The 15,212-nt window shown below is 35.8% G+C and overlaps 1 protein-coding gene across 13 annotated transcripts in view; it reads right to left on the bottom strand.

Moving 5' to 3' along the window:
* Zbtb20 (zinc finger and BTB domain containing 20) overlaps positions 1 to 15,212 on the bottom strand; it is a 730,255-nt gene that overhangs the window by 429,512 nt on the left and 285,531 nt on the right. The window contains exon 1 of one of the 13 annotated variants that reach the window (XM_070030184.1): positions 673 to 969. The exons of the other annotated variants lie outside the window; for them this stretch is intronic. The gene's annotated coding sequence lies outside the window, so the exon portion shown is untranslated. Of the gene's footprint in view, positions 1 to 672; positions 970 to 15,212 lie in introns of those variants that run through there. 13 annotated transcript variants of the gene reach the window in all.

The raw sequence follows: 15,212 nt of genomic DNA, 5'->3' as shown, positions 1-15,212 counted from the left end.
TCTATGTATTTAAATTGAGTTTTGGAAAAAAAAGAAGCTAAAACAGTTTTTTCTATTTTACAATGTTCACAAAACTCTGGTAGTTTAATCAACATTTCAGATGAAACACACACACACACACATACACACACACACAAAACTGACAAAAATGACACTTTTGGTTACTATAGAAGCCCAAAGTCTGAGCAACTACTCTAAAACTTTAACATTCCTGTAGAACTTCTCAGCAAGGACTAGCTTGGTATGAACGTAAAACAGTGTTTTTAAAAATACATGCAATAGTTGTCTCAAATGTGTTTGGGACATTGTTCAGATGCGTCATAACTAACAATGTTGAAAATAACTACAGAGCTTTAAATCAAGTCATCATTTTATACATATAACCACAAAAACTGAACAAAGTTGCAAACATTGGAACAAAACATTAACATACTCTTTTGCTGATAAAGACAAGTTTGAGGGAGAAGAAAACCCTCTCTCATGTCTCTTTCATAATAAATGCAGCACAGAAACTAAATTCTCAACTTAGAAACATGCTGAGCAGTATTCCAATAAACAAGTTGATTTACAAAAAGCAAAAAACTCCTCAGATGTTAACAGTCACGCTGCCCCCCTCCCCTCCCTAGCGTTCCCTTGTTCTTTCACTTTTCATGCACATAGAATCACACTTACCTGCACAAGTCTGAAACATCAGTCTATGAATTTTTTTTGAAATGTACTCTGTACCGATGCATTTTTCTGTGTTTCTTTCTAACCCTCCGGAATGTTAAGAATTTAGGAAGAGAGCCACAGCTTAAGAGAGCAATTATTTGCCAGTAAATACTCAATTTGCTTGTCCTGTGATTTTTCTTCTAACTTGCATATTCAATAATCCGTCCCTGACTGCGTCACGAGCACAAAAAGTCTTTTCTCCAAAGGAGAACACTTTCGCCAATCAACCTTCAGCCATGCCAGGGCACAGCTCGTCAGGGTGATTTGTTAGCTTTAATTAATAATTCCTCATGCTGGCCATTTTCACAAATAACACAGTGAGCCAGAGACACTGGATGGTTATGATTCAGGCCAATAAAAGTAAAGTAAAAAGGGGATGGGGAGGGTGTGGGGGAATTCAGACAGCATTTATAAACACCTCTAATCATACTCTTTCAGTTTACAATATAGAGGACATTGCAGCTGAATTACCATGTTATGTCCACCAATTTGTATTCAGATGGAAGCCATATGTTCCTCCACTTTATCTGCTGGGGCCTCCCTGGTGCCAACACCGGCACTGGGCAGACAGCATTTACAAAGGAGGTCTCTAGCCGGATTGCAAAAGTTTACTGCAGGGTGAAGTTGAGAAATCAGACATATACGGTACTTTTCAGTGAGCTGGTGTAACAGTCTGGAAACACAGAATTACAAGCTGTGAGTGTCAGATTTTCTGATCCTGCTGTGGATTACTGGACATTTCATTAAGCCTTTTTAAAAGTTCTCTAACCTCAGCCAACAACAGTTAGCAACAATGGCTGATTTGTTCAGGTATTCCACAATGTTTACCGACTCTTAAGTACGTACACAATGTATGAAAGGCTGAGAATTTTGCTTTAAAGTAAGACTTTTCCAGTCAGGTAACACAATTCGTGGTGTGTGTGTGTGTGTGTGTGTGTGTGTGTGTGTGTGTGTGTGTGTGTGTGTGTGTGTGTGTGTGTGTGTGTGTGTGTGTGTGTGTGTGGTGTGTGTGTGTTTTAACATACAGATAATCTTCTTGAATAAAGCCATAAAAATGTATGGTATGCAAATAAGAATAAGGATTAATAACACTGTCTATGTGGTTTGACCAAATAATCACTGAATGATGGAACAGTAGAATCCACTGGACAAAACAGTAAAATCAAAGAATACAAATAGGTAAAAAAAATGTTTTTCCAAAGAGTAAAAAAATAAATCCCCTTCAAAGTGACTAGAGCACTCAGAAGCATATTAATAGGCTCACAGGCAATTTCAAAAGGTTCACAAACACTTGAGGAATATTCAAAGATACAGGAAATTTTATTCATCTCTGATCTAATGTGTATGCTTGATGGCAAGTTTATTCACTTATGACATATACATTTATTGAACACCTACTGTATTTCAGGAACTGAATAACATTGGATATTGAGAGATGAATAAGGAGCTGTCTTCAAGTTTTATAATTTAGTTACTAGACTCTAGAAGATAAAATTCACATGTAAATAGAAAACTATAACACAGCATAGCAAGAGCAATGCCAAAATATGCATGTAAGATCAAAACAAGAATGAACTTGCCAGTGGTATATGCTGGAGTACTTAGGAGGCTGAGACCTGGAGTATTTTGGTTTAAAGTTAGCCCAGACAGAAGAGTCTATAAGACTCCATCTCCAATTATTCAACAAAAAATTCCAGAATGGAGGTGTGGCTTAAATGGTAGGGCTCTAGTCAGGAGCAAGAAAGCTGAAGAATAGGTGGAGACCCTGAGGTCAAGCTCTAGTACATGTATTACCTCTAGGAGGTGATTTAGATAGACTGAATACTAGTAAGGGGAAGAACATTCTACAAAGAAGCAAACATTTCTGAAATTATGACTACAATCAAATTGCCAGTTTTAGAAACCAAGGCTTTAATTAATGATAATTTCAGACAGATATTTTCAATAGAAAAAAAACAGGATTTAAAAACAAGCATTAAGAGAAAGGGCCTCCCAAATCCATAATACCTTGATATCAGAAAAATATGAATAAGCCGTTTGCCAGTGGCTCACACCTGTAATTCTAGCTACTGAGCAGAGATCTGAGGATCATGGTTTGAAGCTAGCTGGGACAGGAAAGTCCATGAGACTCTTAGCCTCAATTAACCACCAGAAAACTGGAAGTGGCACTGTGGCTCAAGGTAGTAGAGCACTAGCCTTAAGCAAAAGAACTCAGAGACAATGCCCAGGCTCTGAGTTCAAGCCCCACAACCAACCAACAAACAAAAACAATTGAAAAGTATGAAGGTATGAAGCATGTCCAGCTCTGGCACAAATATGACATATATTGTCTTTCTCACATTCAGTGTGTTTTCTCAGGAAAACAGAAAGCATCGTGACACATGCTGCCTTTTGGTGTTTTCCAGCCCATTTATCTTCCTTTACTCTGTGCATACATGTATAGCTTATTTTCACTGTAGCAGAAGATAAATAAAATCTGCATGACTATTAAAAGGATAAGGAAATCTTGGGGGTTGGGAAGGTGGCTCAGTGGTAGAGTGCTTGCCTTGCACTCATGAGGCTCTGGGTTCGATTCCTCAGCACCACCTTAGCAGAAAAAGTGGGAAGTAGTGCTATGGCTCAAGTGGTAAAGCACTAGCCTTGAGCTGAAGAGCTGAGGGACAGCGCCCAGGCCCTGAGTTCAGGTCCCATGACCAAAAAATAAATTTAAAAAAAAGAATAAGGAAATCTAAATCTGTTTAGTGGTCACAGGTATGACACCAGCCAGAGAGCATAAACTACTAAACTAAAATGCGAGTGATAAGGAAAAGCAATTAGACACCCATTCAAGACTCCTCTGGAGATAGTACATGCTCTTGGAAACTCCATAAAGTTACTGATGATACTGAACACTTGCTTTCCTGGTATTTTTGAGGTGTGAGGGAGTAGTCAGAATACTAGATATATCATAGACATTAAAAGAATTAGCTTAGCCACTTACAGGATTTATTGATCCATTCAATAGATATTAATTGAACTCATGCTATTTACAAAGTACTTATTAGTGACTATTTTTATTTCTGTAACACTCATGTGTAACAATAAATAACCTTCATTAAGTGCTGATTACATGCTTGTGACCAACCTAAAAGCCTTTACATATATTATCTCATTTAATCATCACAATACCATTATGGGATAGGTACTCTTACTATCCTCATTTAATAGATTATAAAACTCATACACAATTAGTAAAGCTGGATATATACTATGTAGGCTTAGTGTAAATATTAAGGGCACTGTAATATGTATAAAATCTATTTCATTACCTTATATTGCACAAGCATGCATAAGGTATATATTATTATTTTTAATCTAGGAAGATTCAGGTGGCTTGAGATTATTTTGAGAGTTAAAACACCCATATCTAGTGAACATAGAAAGAATGTTACATGGTGTCTTCAAGCTAGAAGACTGCACTGGAGACAAAATGATAACTAGTTTGGGTTGAGCACCATTTTAGGTAAACAAAAACAGCACCATAGAAATTACATGCTATCTCAGTTCCTTTAAGTAATTAAAACCACACAGGCTTTAGGAAGACAATGCTAAATTTTCTTCACCTTCAGAAACAGAGAGATAGTAGTTTAAAAGGAGGGGAAGGAGTTTTGAGTCATAAAGAGTTAGGATTAAATACTATCCTATCTTGTAGCTGTCTATGCAGTAGCAAAATAATTAGCATTTGGAAGGCCTTGTACTCTTGCTTGGATGGAGCACTACCACATAAGTTACACTTCCATTTCCAGTCTTCTGCTGGCTAATTGGAGATAAAACGTTTCTCACAATATCTGCCTGGGTAGTCTGGAAACATGATTTTCATCTCTCAGCATTCTGAGTAGCATGAGCCACTGGCACCTTGTTTAATTATCTTTGTTGCCTTTAAATTTTTGTTTTTTTCAACATAACAACTTGTACTTCTCATTGTTGCAATGGGTCCACCTGTCTCCCTACTTAAACGATTTGTTTTTCCCCTTCCCCTCCACAAATTAAACCGACAACAAATACATGGGTTATACTGTGGGGGAGGGACATACAAAGCAACAAAGAAATAATCTTATAAATGCGTTAGAAACAATTGCATGAAAGAAAAAAAACATTTGAATACATATCTTAGGGTTCATGTCGAAAACAAATTTACAACTTTGGTGGGGGGTTGGGGAGGGTTAGGTGGAGGAGAGGGGGGAGGATAGAAAGGGATGGGAAGGGGAAACAAAGGAGGAGGCTACAATGCTTGATAAGAAATGTACTCATTATCTTGCCCATGTAATTGTAACCCCTCTGTAAAGTATTTTCACAATAAAAAATAAATAAAAATTAAAAAAAAGAAAAAAAATAAATTTTTGTTTTTTTGTAAACATTAAAAGGGTTGACTTACCTCTGTTGCAAAAAATGTACAATATGTAGATTTTAAGGTATTTAGAGCTAAAGCTTAACACATGCAACTAAGAGCTACTATTTTTTGATTAGATGACATGCTATCAAAGCCTAACTTAGACAATACAAATAAGTTTTAACTAGAGCAAATTATAACTGATAGTTTGATAGTTTTCCATTGAAAATACTAATATAGCTCAAATGGTTGTGTTTGAGAAAACAGACTCAACAGATAGATGATAAAGGAACTTATCAGTTAATAGTAAACAACTTCTTACTTTCCCAAGTGGTTAATATTACATTTTATTTAAAGGAGATGGAAAAATGTATTTGGAACTCACTCGGGAATCCACTACTCAGTACGATCAATGTTCTTCATATACGGCCCCAGGCCTCTGAGGCATGGCTGAGTCTCAGTATTTCTCTAACTCTACTCTAATATCTTCTCTATATTGTTTGTTCTCTCTAAACATTGACTAAGTCCAAGCATCTTGAATTCATGGAGAGGTCACTGAAGGGGTTGCTATTCTTATTTACTTGCATGTTGGAAGCAAAGTTTCACCTTTGAGGGTTTCTTGGGGGTAGAAATTCCCTAAACTATCCATTATTGGTCCTATTTTATGGCTGTTAGTTGTTACTAGGTTTGTATACTTAAACAACAAATGTGGATTATCCTCTATAATCCCACACAGCTGAGTGGGATCTTCTGGCAACTGGAGTTTCCTAGAATGGACAAGTCCTAACTAGTAGTAAAAGTGAATAAGCGTGTTACTCTTTCTCCAAGATACCTAGGTTTGTAACAATTACTTACTAAAGTTCTTGCCTAGTGGGGTCCCTGCTTTTATCAGCTGTCTGAGTCTTTAGCCTTAAGGAGAGAATGAGAGAGAGGGAGGAGATATCTCATCTTCTGGTTGAAGATTATGACATTGCAAAGTACATGTTTTATAGCCCTCTTTTCCATTTACCTTATAATTTCTAAACTTACATGTTTTTCACATACATATCTACCAAAAATTATCTATGAAGTGATACTTTTCTAATGAAGGAAGAAAAAAATGAATCTAATTCCAGTCCATATTTTAGATTTATCTGCAAACTAAAATTTTAGAATTCAAATAGCCTAGAATTGTTAAGTTGCAATCAATACATTTGCTGTATATTTAGGAAGAGTTAAAAAACCTACAAAGTTTCTCAGCATTTCTTTCTTAGGGAAAGTTTTAAAATTTCATAAATATGAAAATCAGGATTCTCTGAAGCAAAAAATGTTTATTGTTGGAAAACTAGCTACGGTTAGGTCAAGATGAAGTTCAAGATTATATTGGCTTCTTTGTGACCTTGATATATGATTTGCTACAAGCCATTTCACATCCTCTTATGACTCTGTATGCTGCCTCTTTATCTGTCATCCCTAAATGTATTATCAGGATGATGTACATTATCTCATTGAGCATATACTAGAGCTCCAAGTCCTGGACTACCAGATGGAAAATTGCTGTAGGTACATTATGCTAATATCTCATACAACCTTAAGGAACATATATAGTACCTCAGTATCTCCCTTTTTTTCAGTTATAACATGAACATAGTACACTTTGTGCTTCTCATCAACTGGTGCACTGGAATGACTAAAGGTTATTGCAAAATCTGTTGAAATTTTTCAACAAAATTTCTTACATGCAGGTGAGGTGATGGATATGTTAATTACCTTGACTGAATCTTTAACAAGGTATACATAGATCAAAACATCACGTTGTACCCTATAAACATTTATTATACTCTTATACTATTATTATTTGTCATCTAAAATAAATAAATGACACAGTTACGGTTATGTAATGAAGAGACTGAAATTGATTTTCTAATATATTAGAGAAGCTGATTTTAAATGATCAAAGCCCAGATGAAGTAAATGTCTCCAAGCATAGTCAGATACCTATGATGGAAGACTAGCGTAAGACAGGGAACAGTACTACCTTTTATTTGTGTGGATGGCTGCAATTGATGGTGAATCCAAGCCCTCAGTAATAAGAAACTATCACAAGAAATGATTTTTAGCAGACCATAGAATGCTTCAGAAAATAAAATGCATTCATTAATAAGCTGGTAAAAAAATTGCACATGTGCTTTTAGAGCCAGAACTATATAAGCAGCTTTTTGGCCTACTTGGCACAATAATGTTCCTAAAGTAACTCCTACCTTGTTCTACTCAGACAAGTGGGAGTAATGACCAAAGGGAGGGACAAAATAAACCAAGGCACTCACTGTGGCAGGAGCCACTCCAGGATCAAAAAGTCAATTTAGCTATAGAGGCCAAAATCAGAACCAAAGTGGGAGGCTTATCAGCATGGTACCCTGAGAAATGGATGGGCCATCTTAATAGGTTGGCCTCTGGAGGTATAGGCCTCTCAGTGCCCTCACTAAAACTATCTACTAGGAACTCAATGTCCGTAGTCCCAACCTACCAACAGCTTTGAAGTTAAACTCAATCATGTGCTGCTAGTATTATGTTTTCTGAGTTATCTAAGTCTGACTGACACCATCCAAATTATTTAATAAAAAAGCAACAAAATTCTTGTGTGTTTTTATTTTCCATATAAACTAATCTAAGGAAAACTCTTATTTTCTTATATCAATAGGCAAAATCTCAGGCAACTTATACTGGAAAAGAGAATCAATTTCTAACATTTTTATCAGTATGCTTCTTTAGTTTTTATATTTGTAATGCAAGTATAATCATGAATGAATACCTGAACTATCCAGCATTATTATATTCACTTATAGGCTTATCTCAACTAAACATGGTCAAGAATCTGGTGGAAAGGGGCAGAGAGTGGAGCTACAGGGAAACTAAAAGAAATGCCATAAAGTATATGCTATTACCATATGGATCTTCTACTTATCAAGTAGATTGTTGTCTTGAAACTTTCTTTTTTGTTAATACACAATAGTATCAGTAATCTTGTAGCAAGCACTTAAAAACTTCTTTTTCTATGAAGCACTGACTTCTTATTTGGGCCCCAAATTAATTAAAGGCAGGATAAAAGCTAATGATTCCAGTCTTCATTTTATTCAACCCTGAGTCATTTTTTTCAGCAGTCACATGGCCACCATCTTCAAATTCAGGAATGATCAAACAGGAGCCAGGAGACCACCCCTCACCTACATATAACTGGGCTTTTTTTTTTATTGTTTCTTATTGTATTATGCATACCTCTCCTACTGCACACAGTTCTTCCAACTATTTAAATCTAAGGCAAATTTCTGTTCAGGGAAGATGGGCTATACTTCTACCTTTCCTCTTCCTGTAGCTGTTCATGTCATATAATAATAAACTTCCTTTCTCTGCCCATCACTGCTTTTCATCTCTTTACTTAGCCTCTTGGGACAAGTGGGTATACCTGACCTATGGAACTCAAAAATTTAGGTCTATGACCTAAAATCTCCTGTTAACATTTGGGACTGTCCGTTTATGTTAGATGGAAATGTGTGAAACCTCTGGATGAAAGTAATACAATAGCTGTAAGAATCAATTATTGTTTATCTCAGAATGAAGAGGAGCCTAAAGAATTAGGGAAGGCAGGGTAGAGTATCCATAGCTTTGAACTAGGATAGGTTGCAAATAGGATTATAATTCAGGAATCAATGAGGTAGACATGATTTTTTAAAAAGTAATGTTCATGATTGTTATAGTTTGAGGCTCTCCAAATATAAATGCTGACATCTTAATTCCTTGTACTTTAGAATATAGCCTCCTGGACAAATATACAAGAGTTAAGACAAAGCCATACTGGAGCAGGGGGAAGGTCATCCAGTGTGGCTGGTGTCCTTATAAAATGGTAAATACTGAAAAGACACACACATACACACAATAAGGATAATACATAAAGATGAAGGCAGAGTTCAGGGAGATGTTTTTACAAGCTGGAGAACAAGTGTTGCCAGCAAGCTAACAGAAGCTAAGAGAAAGATATGGGATGCATTTCCTTTCATACCTCTCAGACATTGATGTGGGTAGCCTTTAGAAGGGAGACAATATATTTTGGTTCTTTAACAATCCAGTTTGTGGTACTTCATACCACATTACTGGTAAAAAGTCTGACTCAAAAGGTACAGAAATCATAAACAGTGATAAAGAATTGTAGAGGAGAAGGGGAAGCACAGAAATGGTGGGACAAAGGGTGAACTAATTCAACAGTGATACTTACTAGACACTATGTTGAAAATGAACTTTATAACTTGGTGGAGAGGGAGTCAGGAGAAAATGAGGGAAGACACTGTTCAAAAAATGTACTCAATACCTGATTTATGTAACTGTAACTCATCTGTACATCACTTTCACAATTTTTTTTAGAAGAGGCTGACTCAAAAGAGAAGAGTTAAAGAGATCCATCAAGTAAGGGGATTTGAGTCTAGATAATAATTAAAGGACAACAGTGTAGATGAGACGTTAAAGATGATTCGAATAGGTGTTAGTTCAAAAGCAGATGAAAACAAAATGGGAGCAGAAGTGTTGTAAAAGATGAGGAACTAGGAAAGTTGTTAAATACGGACAAGTGAGTGAGAAAACACAATAGGCACTAAATCTTTGACATCATGAAATAATAAGGACAGCAAAGAGACCACCATCCAGAAAATAATCTTCAAGAATTCATCTTTCTTGCTGTTTTAATATATTCATAATGTACCATATGATTTTTTTTGTATGTTCTTCCCCCATCGTACAACCCCTGTTTTCACTGTATTTGATTCCAATGCCCTACATCTTCTCTATACATTTTTCTAATTTGGGGAGGGGAAGGGAAGTAACAAAATGCAGAAATATGGATACAGGTTGACCTACTGTAACAATGAGATGTACAAAGACACTATGTTGAAAATGAACTTTACAACTTAGGGGAGGAGTGAGGAGTTAGGGAGGGTGGGAGGGAAAGGATGGTAGGGGAAAAACAAAGGAGGAGGTAACAACACTCGATAGGAAATGTACTCATTACCTTAATCATGTAACTGTAACACCTCTGTACAGTATTTTTACAATAAAAATATATACAAAAAAACCTCCAATTCTCCCTAGTTAAGACAAATCTCTGAAAGCAGGAAGACAATGCAAGTGTAAGATGGATGACATTGGCTAAATGGCTAAAATGCTGTCTTTCTATAGCATGTTCTCTTTCTCTGCCATATTTCTTTTCAAATGAACTTCACCCTTTTCTTTTTTTCTTTTCTTTGCTCTTTTCCTCTCCTCCTCTTCCTCTTTTCCCTCCCTCCCATCCTTCCTTCCTTTCTCTTTTTGGTGCCAGTACTGGGACCTGAACTCGCCTGGGCACCTTCTCACAGAAGGCTGGGCTTTACCACTTGAGCCACAGTTACACTTCTATCTTTTTGCTGGTTTACTGGAGATAAGATTCTCATAGGCTCTCCTGTCCGGACTGTTTTTGAACTGTGAATTTGGGCCTTCTGAGGGGCATGTTCATGTCTTGTCTGAATTCTTCTCTTAACCAGACACAAGAAACCAAGGTCAACATAGTTGCCCTAAATTTCTGTTATGAATTCTCAGTATATGGAATACTGGAACAAATTGGAGGGCTGAAGCAAAGAACAGGGAGAATTGGAAACAGCAGGAGTATGCATTCTGAAGGCAAGGTGATATTTAAAGTGGGCTTAATATGAAAAACAAAACAAACAAACCAAAAAAAAATAAAACAAAACAGAAAGTGCTAAGTAGTCCTGAATAGGGAGGGTTTAGTTTACTGGTAAAGCATTGACTAGCACACATAAGGCCCCAGTTTAAAGCCTTAGTATCAAAAACAAATTGTTTAAATAGGGATACAGGTGGACCTGTTGCAACAATGAGATGTACAAGATGCTATATCGAAAAACAAACTTCACAACTTTGGCGGGGGAGAGGGGTCTGAGGAGTGGTGGTGTTGGGAGGGCGGTAAGGGAAACAAAGGAGGAGGCAACAATGCTTGATAAGAAATGTACTCATTACCTTGCTCATATAATTGTAACCCCTCTATATGGTATTTTCAGCACTTTTTTTTGTCAGTCGTGGGGCTTGAACTCTGGGCCTGGGTGCTGTCCCTGAGCTCTTCAGCTCAAGGCGAGCGCTCTACCACTTGAGCCACAGCGCCACTTGTATGGTATTTTCACAATTAAAAAAACTTATTAATAAAAAGAAGTACTTTGGAGAAATAGGAAAGAAAGACAAAAGATAGATAGTAGTAGTATCTCTATTTTTAAACAATAACAAAATAGTTAAAACCACCTAATGCAAGAATTTAGCTCTTTCAAAATGCTGCTATGTGGATGCTTTTGTGTGAAAAAGAAAGACTACCTTGACTTTTCTTTTTTAAAAACTCAATAGTAGAATGTAAATCATGTGTCTGTGTATAAACTAAGCAGTTATAGTGAGTAGGTCAAGGAAGAAATACTTCATGGAACAGGAAGCTATAACTTTATATAATGTGTTCACTGGTGACCTTAAGTTAAAAAAAAGGAAACAAACAGCCCCATAAGCCTTGTTTGTTGTGTTATATAGCTTAAAGTGTCTACCTTCCCTAATTGTTCTTAACATTTTATTCAGCCAATTATCAACTTAATCTGGAGATGAAAAATCAACTTGACTTTTTGACAGCCAAGTCAATCCAACTGGAAAATTCAAATTCTACAAGAAAACTTTGCCTAGCAACATTTTCAACTGACAACAGAAATCTACAATAACAGAATCACCTTTTTTATTCTTTCTGTACCATACTCTTTCTTCCTAAGAAAGCAGAAAGCTGATTTTGGATGAAATGAGGAGGTGATAGTAAAAAATGCTTTTGGCTTAACATACTCCAAACTTTCATCTGAATTGTTTTCCTGTTCTTTTTGTTATATAATATTTAATGTTTATTCTAGACAATATGATATAGAACATATTTACAAATGGTTTTATATAGAACTCAAATATTTTAGGCTGTAGACTTACCAGTTTACAGTGCATAAGGAAAAAGAGTAACTACTGTTATGAACTTGATGAAAATAAGAATTTTATTTTCGCATTTTCTTTTACATTGAGTCTAATGTCCTCAAATGTATTTTCCTGTTCTTCATAAAAGTTGAAGCTGGAGGATTGTGCGGGGGACCGGGGGGAGGATGGGAAGGGATGGGTAGGGGAAACAAAGGAGGAGGCTACAATGCTAGATAAGAAATGTACTCATTATCTTGCCCATGTAATTGTAACTCCTCTGTACAGTATTTTCACAATAAAAAAATAATAAAAATAACAAATCTGGAAAAAAAGAAATAGTATTTTAAAAGGTGAAAAAAAAGTTGAAGATGGTCCTGTCTATTTGTAAATAACATAGCTTAACTAAGTCACTAAATAATAGAATCACAGTTTAACATCACCAATTTTCTGTATTAAACAAATCATAAGTCAACTCAATTATTTGTTTCATTTTATTCAGAGAGGGAAGCTTGTCTTTGATGAGGATGATCACATAGAGAGCCAAAGTGTGGAGAAAGGAAGAAAGGAATACTTTTTATAAAGATATCATCTTTTCTTTCCATTGATTCCTATGCTTTTTCTGCTACAAAATGACTTCTAAAAAGCACTAGTACTTCTGCAGGGAAGAGTACAACATTCTCATAACTATGATAGTTACAAAATGAATAATTCCCATCAATGGGAAAGGAAATGAAAAGCAGATGAAGACAGGGATATGTCATAACATTAAATAATTTTTCAGCACTTATTTAAAATAATGCTTAAATATTCTCCTTTTAAGAGAAGCCTAATTGAAAGATCAAGAAAAGAGAGAGAAGTAGAAAAAGGACAGAAAGAGAGGGAGGAAGGAAAGGAAGACAGGAGGAAGAGAGGAAAGTTGAGAAGAAGGGAGAAAAAGGAAAGGCAAAGAGGAAGAATAGAAAGAAAAATGGAAGCAGAGAGGGAAGAAAATAAACAGGAAAGTATAGGTTCAGATTTCCATTGTAATTATAGTAAAATTATAGTAAAAAAAATATGTCGGCCAAGCATGGTAGTTTATGCCCATTATTCTACCTCCTTCAGGAGGCAGATATTGGGAGAAGCATAGCTTGAGGTCTGCAACAGAAAAATGTTAGCAAGACGACATCTTAATCCATAAACTAGTTGTAGTGGCATCCTGTAATTTCAGCTACACAGAAGGCTGCAGGTATATGGATTGTGTTGTAAGGGTGACCCAGGGCAAAATCTGAGATTGTACCTAAAAAATAATTAAAGCAAAAAAAAAGAGGGAGACACTGAGAGTATGACTCAAGTTACACATGTCTGCCTATCAAGCACCCGAAGTCCAAATTACACACACACACACACACACACACACACACACACACACACACACACACACACACACACACACACACACACACACACACACACACAGTGTTAAAAATTTTACAATGCGATTGTCCTTATCATTTTTCTTTTTGCTTGGGAAATTAGTTTTCTTGTTAAAAAATTTCTTTCCTATATTTTAATTCCAAGAAAACCATCTTATTTAAAAAAATATATAAGGTGGATATTTTCTAGAATGGGCTCTTAGGGAAGAGTTATCATAGCAATAACAACCCAATAGCTTTACTTATATTTCTCTCTTCATATTCACTGTAACCTCAAGTTGCAAACAGAATCAACCTAGAGCAAAACTCTGAAGTTACAGATGAACTTTACCTTTTGTTTCTTCTCTCTTTGCCCCAATTTTACCTGTGTTTCCTTTTGGCCTTCTTGGCCCTTCAATCCTACCACAAGTTGTATTTCTGCTTCCTTTTCCCTAGAGTATTACAAACTAACTCTTTAATTCTGGTTATAAACTTAGCCTCTTTGCTGGCCCCTTCACTGGGATATTGCCATCTAAATGACCAATTTCACAATATGGCTCTCCGAGAGAAACGTGGTATCTGCTCCCAGTTATGACTGCATTTTCTTCAGCCCTCCATGAGGACCAACAGTATATAATGATAATTTGGTAGCTCCAACTCTGAATCACTTGATCTTGGTTAGCTTACGTTCCTTTCTGCTGATATGGATGGAATATACTTGGTAGAGAATGAAGGGTACTATAAACTAGAAAACTTCCATTTTAGTTCAGATCCTAGTAGCCAACTTGACTTTTCCTATGCCCTTAGATGTTCTAGTTATTAAATGGGAAATATTAGGAGTGAGCTGCATTAAGAAAAAGGAACATATTTAATGAAAATATGCATATTGAGTCTTCTAGATTTAGGCCAAATCTTCCACCAAAAGAATATGTGAGAATACTCCAGAAATATATAGTGGAAGTGACTCATACTTGCAGAACTTACCTGACAGGAAAAATAACATTCAAAATATACAGTTCTTAATACCTAGAACTTCAAGTCTATGGCATAATGTTACATGATATGGAAAAGAAACTCTGCCATGTTATTGTAGTTATGGTCACTAGAAAAAGAAGAATCCTTTATTACTGAGATGGGCCTAATCTAATCATTTTAAAGCAAATACTTATTTTTTGTCATTGGCTGGAAATTTAGAAGACATATAGATTCAACTAGGAAATGGAAATCTTATTCCTATCTCCAGAAGGAATGGAACAAGTTTAGAAGATTTTTTTTTCTGGTTTCCTGTTAAGAACCCAGACATCTGACATGTTGATCTCAGTCTTATGAAACCGAGAAAGGAAATACTATTAGAGCAAACACAAACTTCTGCAATAAATAGGTAAAACAATAAATGGGTATTACAAGCCATTAAATTTGTGGCTATTTGTTATAGGAGCAAGAGAAAATGAATAAACCTTTCAATACAATACATACTCATAGTTCAAAAGCTAGTAGATATAAAAGTTTCAATTCACATAGTAAAGAGCTATGTGAGGAGTCACAATGAAAACAAAAAGTTCTTAGTATTCTAAATACACTTGGCTTCTTTTGATCATAGTCCTAGAAAAAGTAAAATGACATAGAATTGAAAAATAAAATGTTGAGGTGTATCTCTAGTTATGTGCAATGTCCTCATCAAGGACAAATGTGTCTTTTTCTCCAGTCATGAATAATAGTGCTACAATATTATACTAACTAAATCC

This window comes from Dipodomys merriami, unplaced genomic scaffold, assembly GCF_024711535.1.
Source record: "Dipodomys merriami isolate MVZ:Mamm:240054 unplaced genomic scaffold, mDipMer1.0.p SCAF_2, whole genome shotgun sequence".
NCBI lineage: Eukaryota > Metazoa > Chordata > Mammalia > Rodentia > Heteromyidae > Dipodomys > Dipodomys merriami.
The sequence above is the reverse complement of the archived record's forward strand: the minus strand, read 5'-3'. Positions and strand labels throughout refer to the sequence as shown.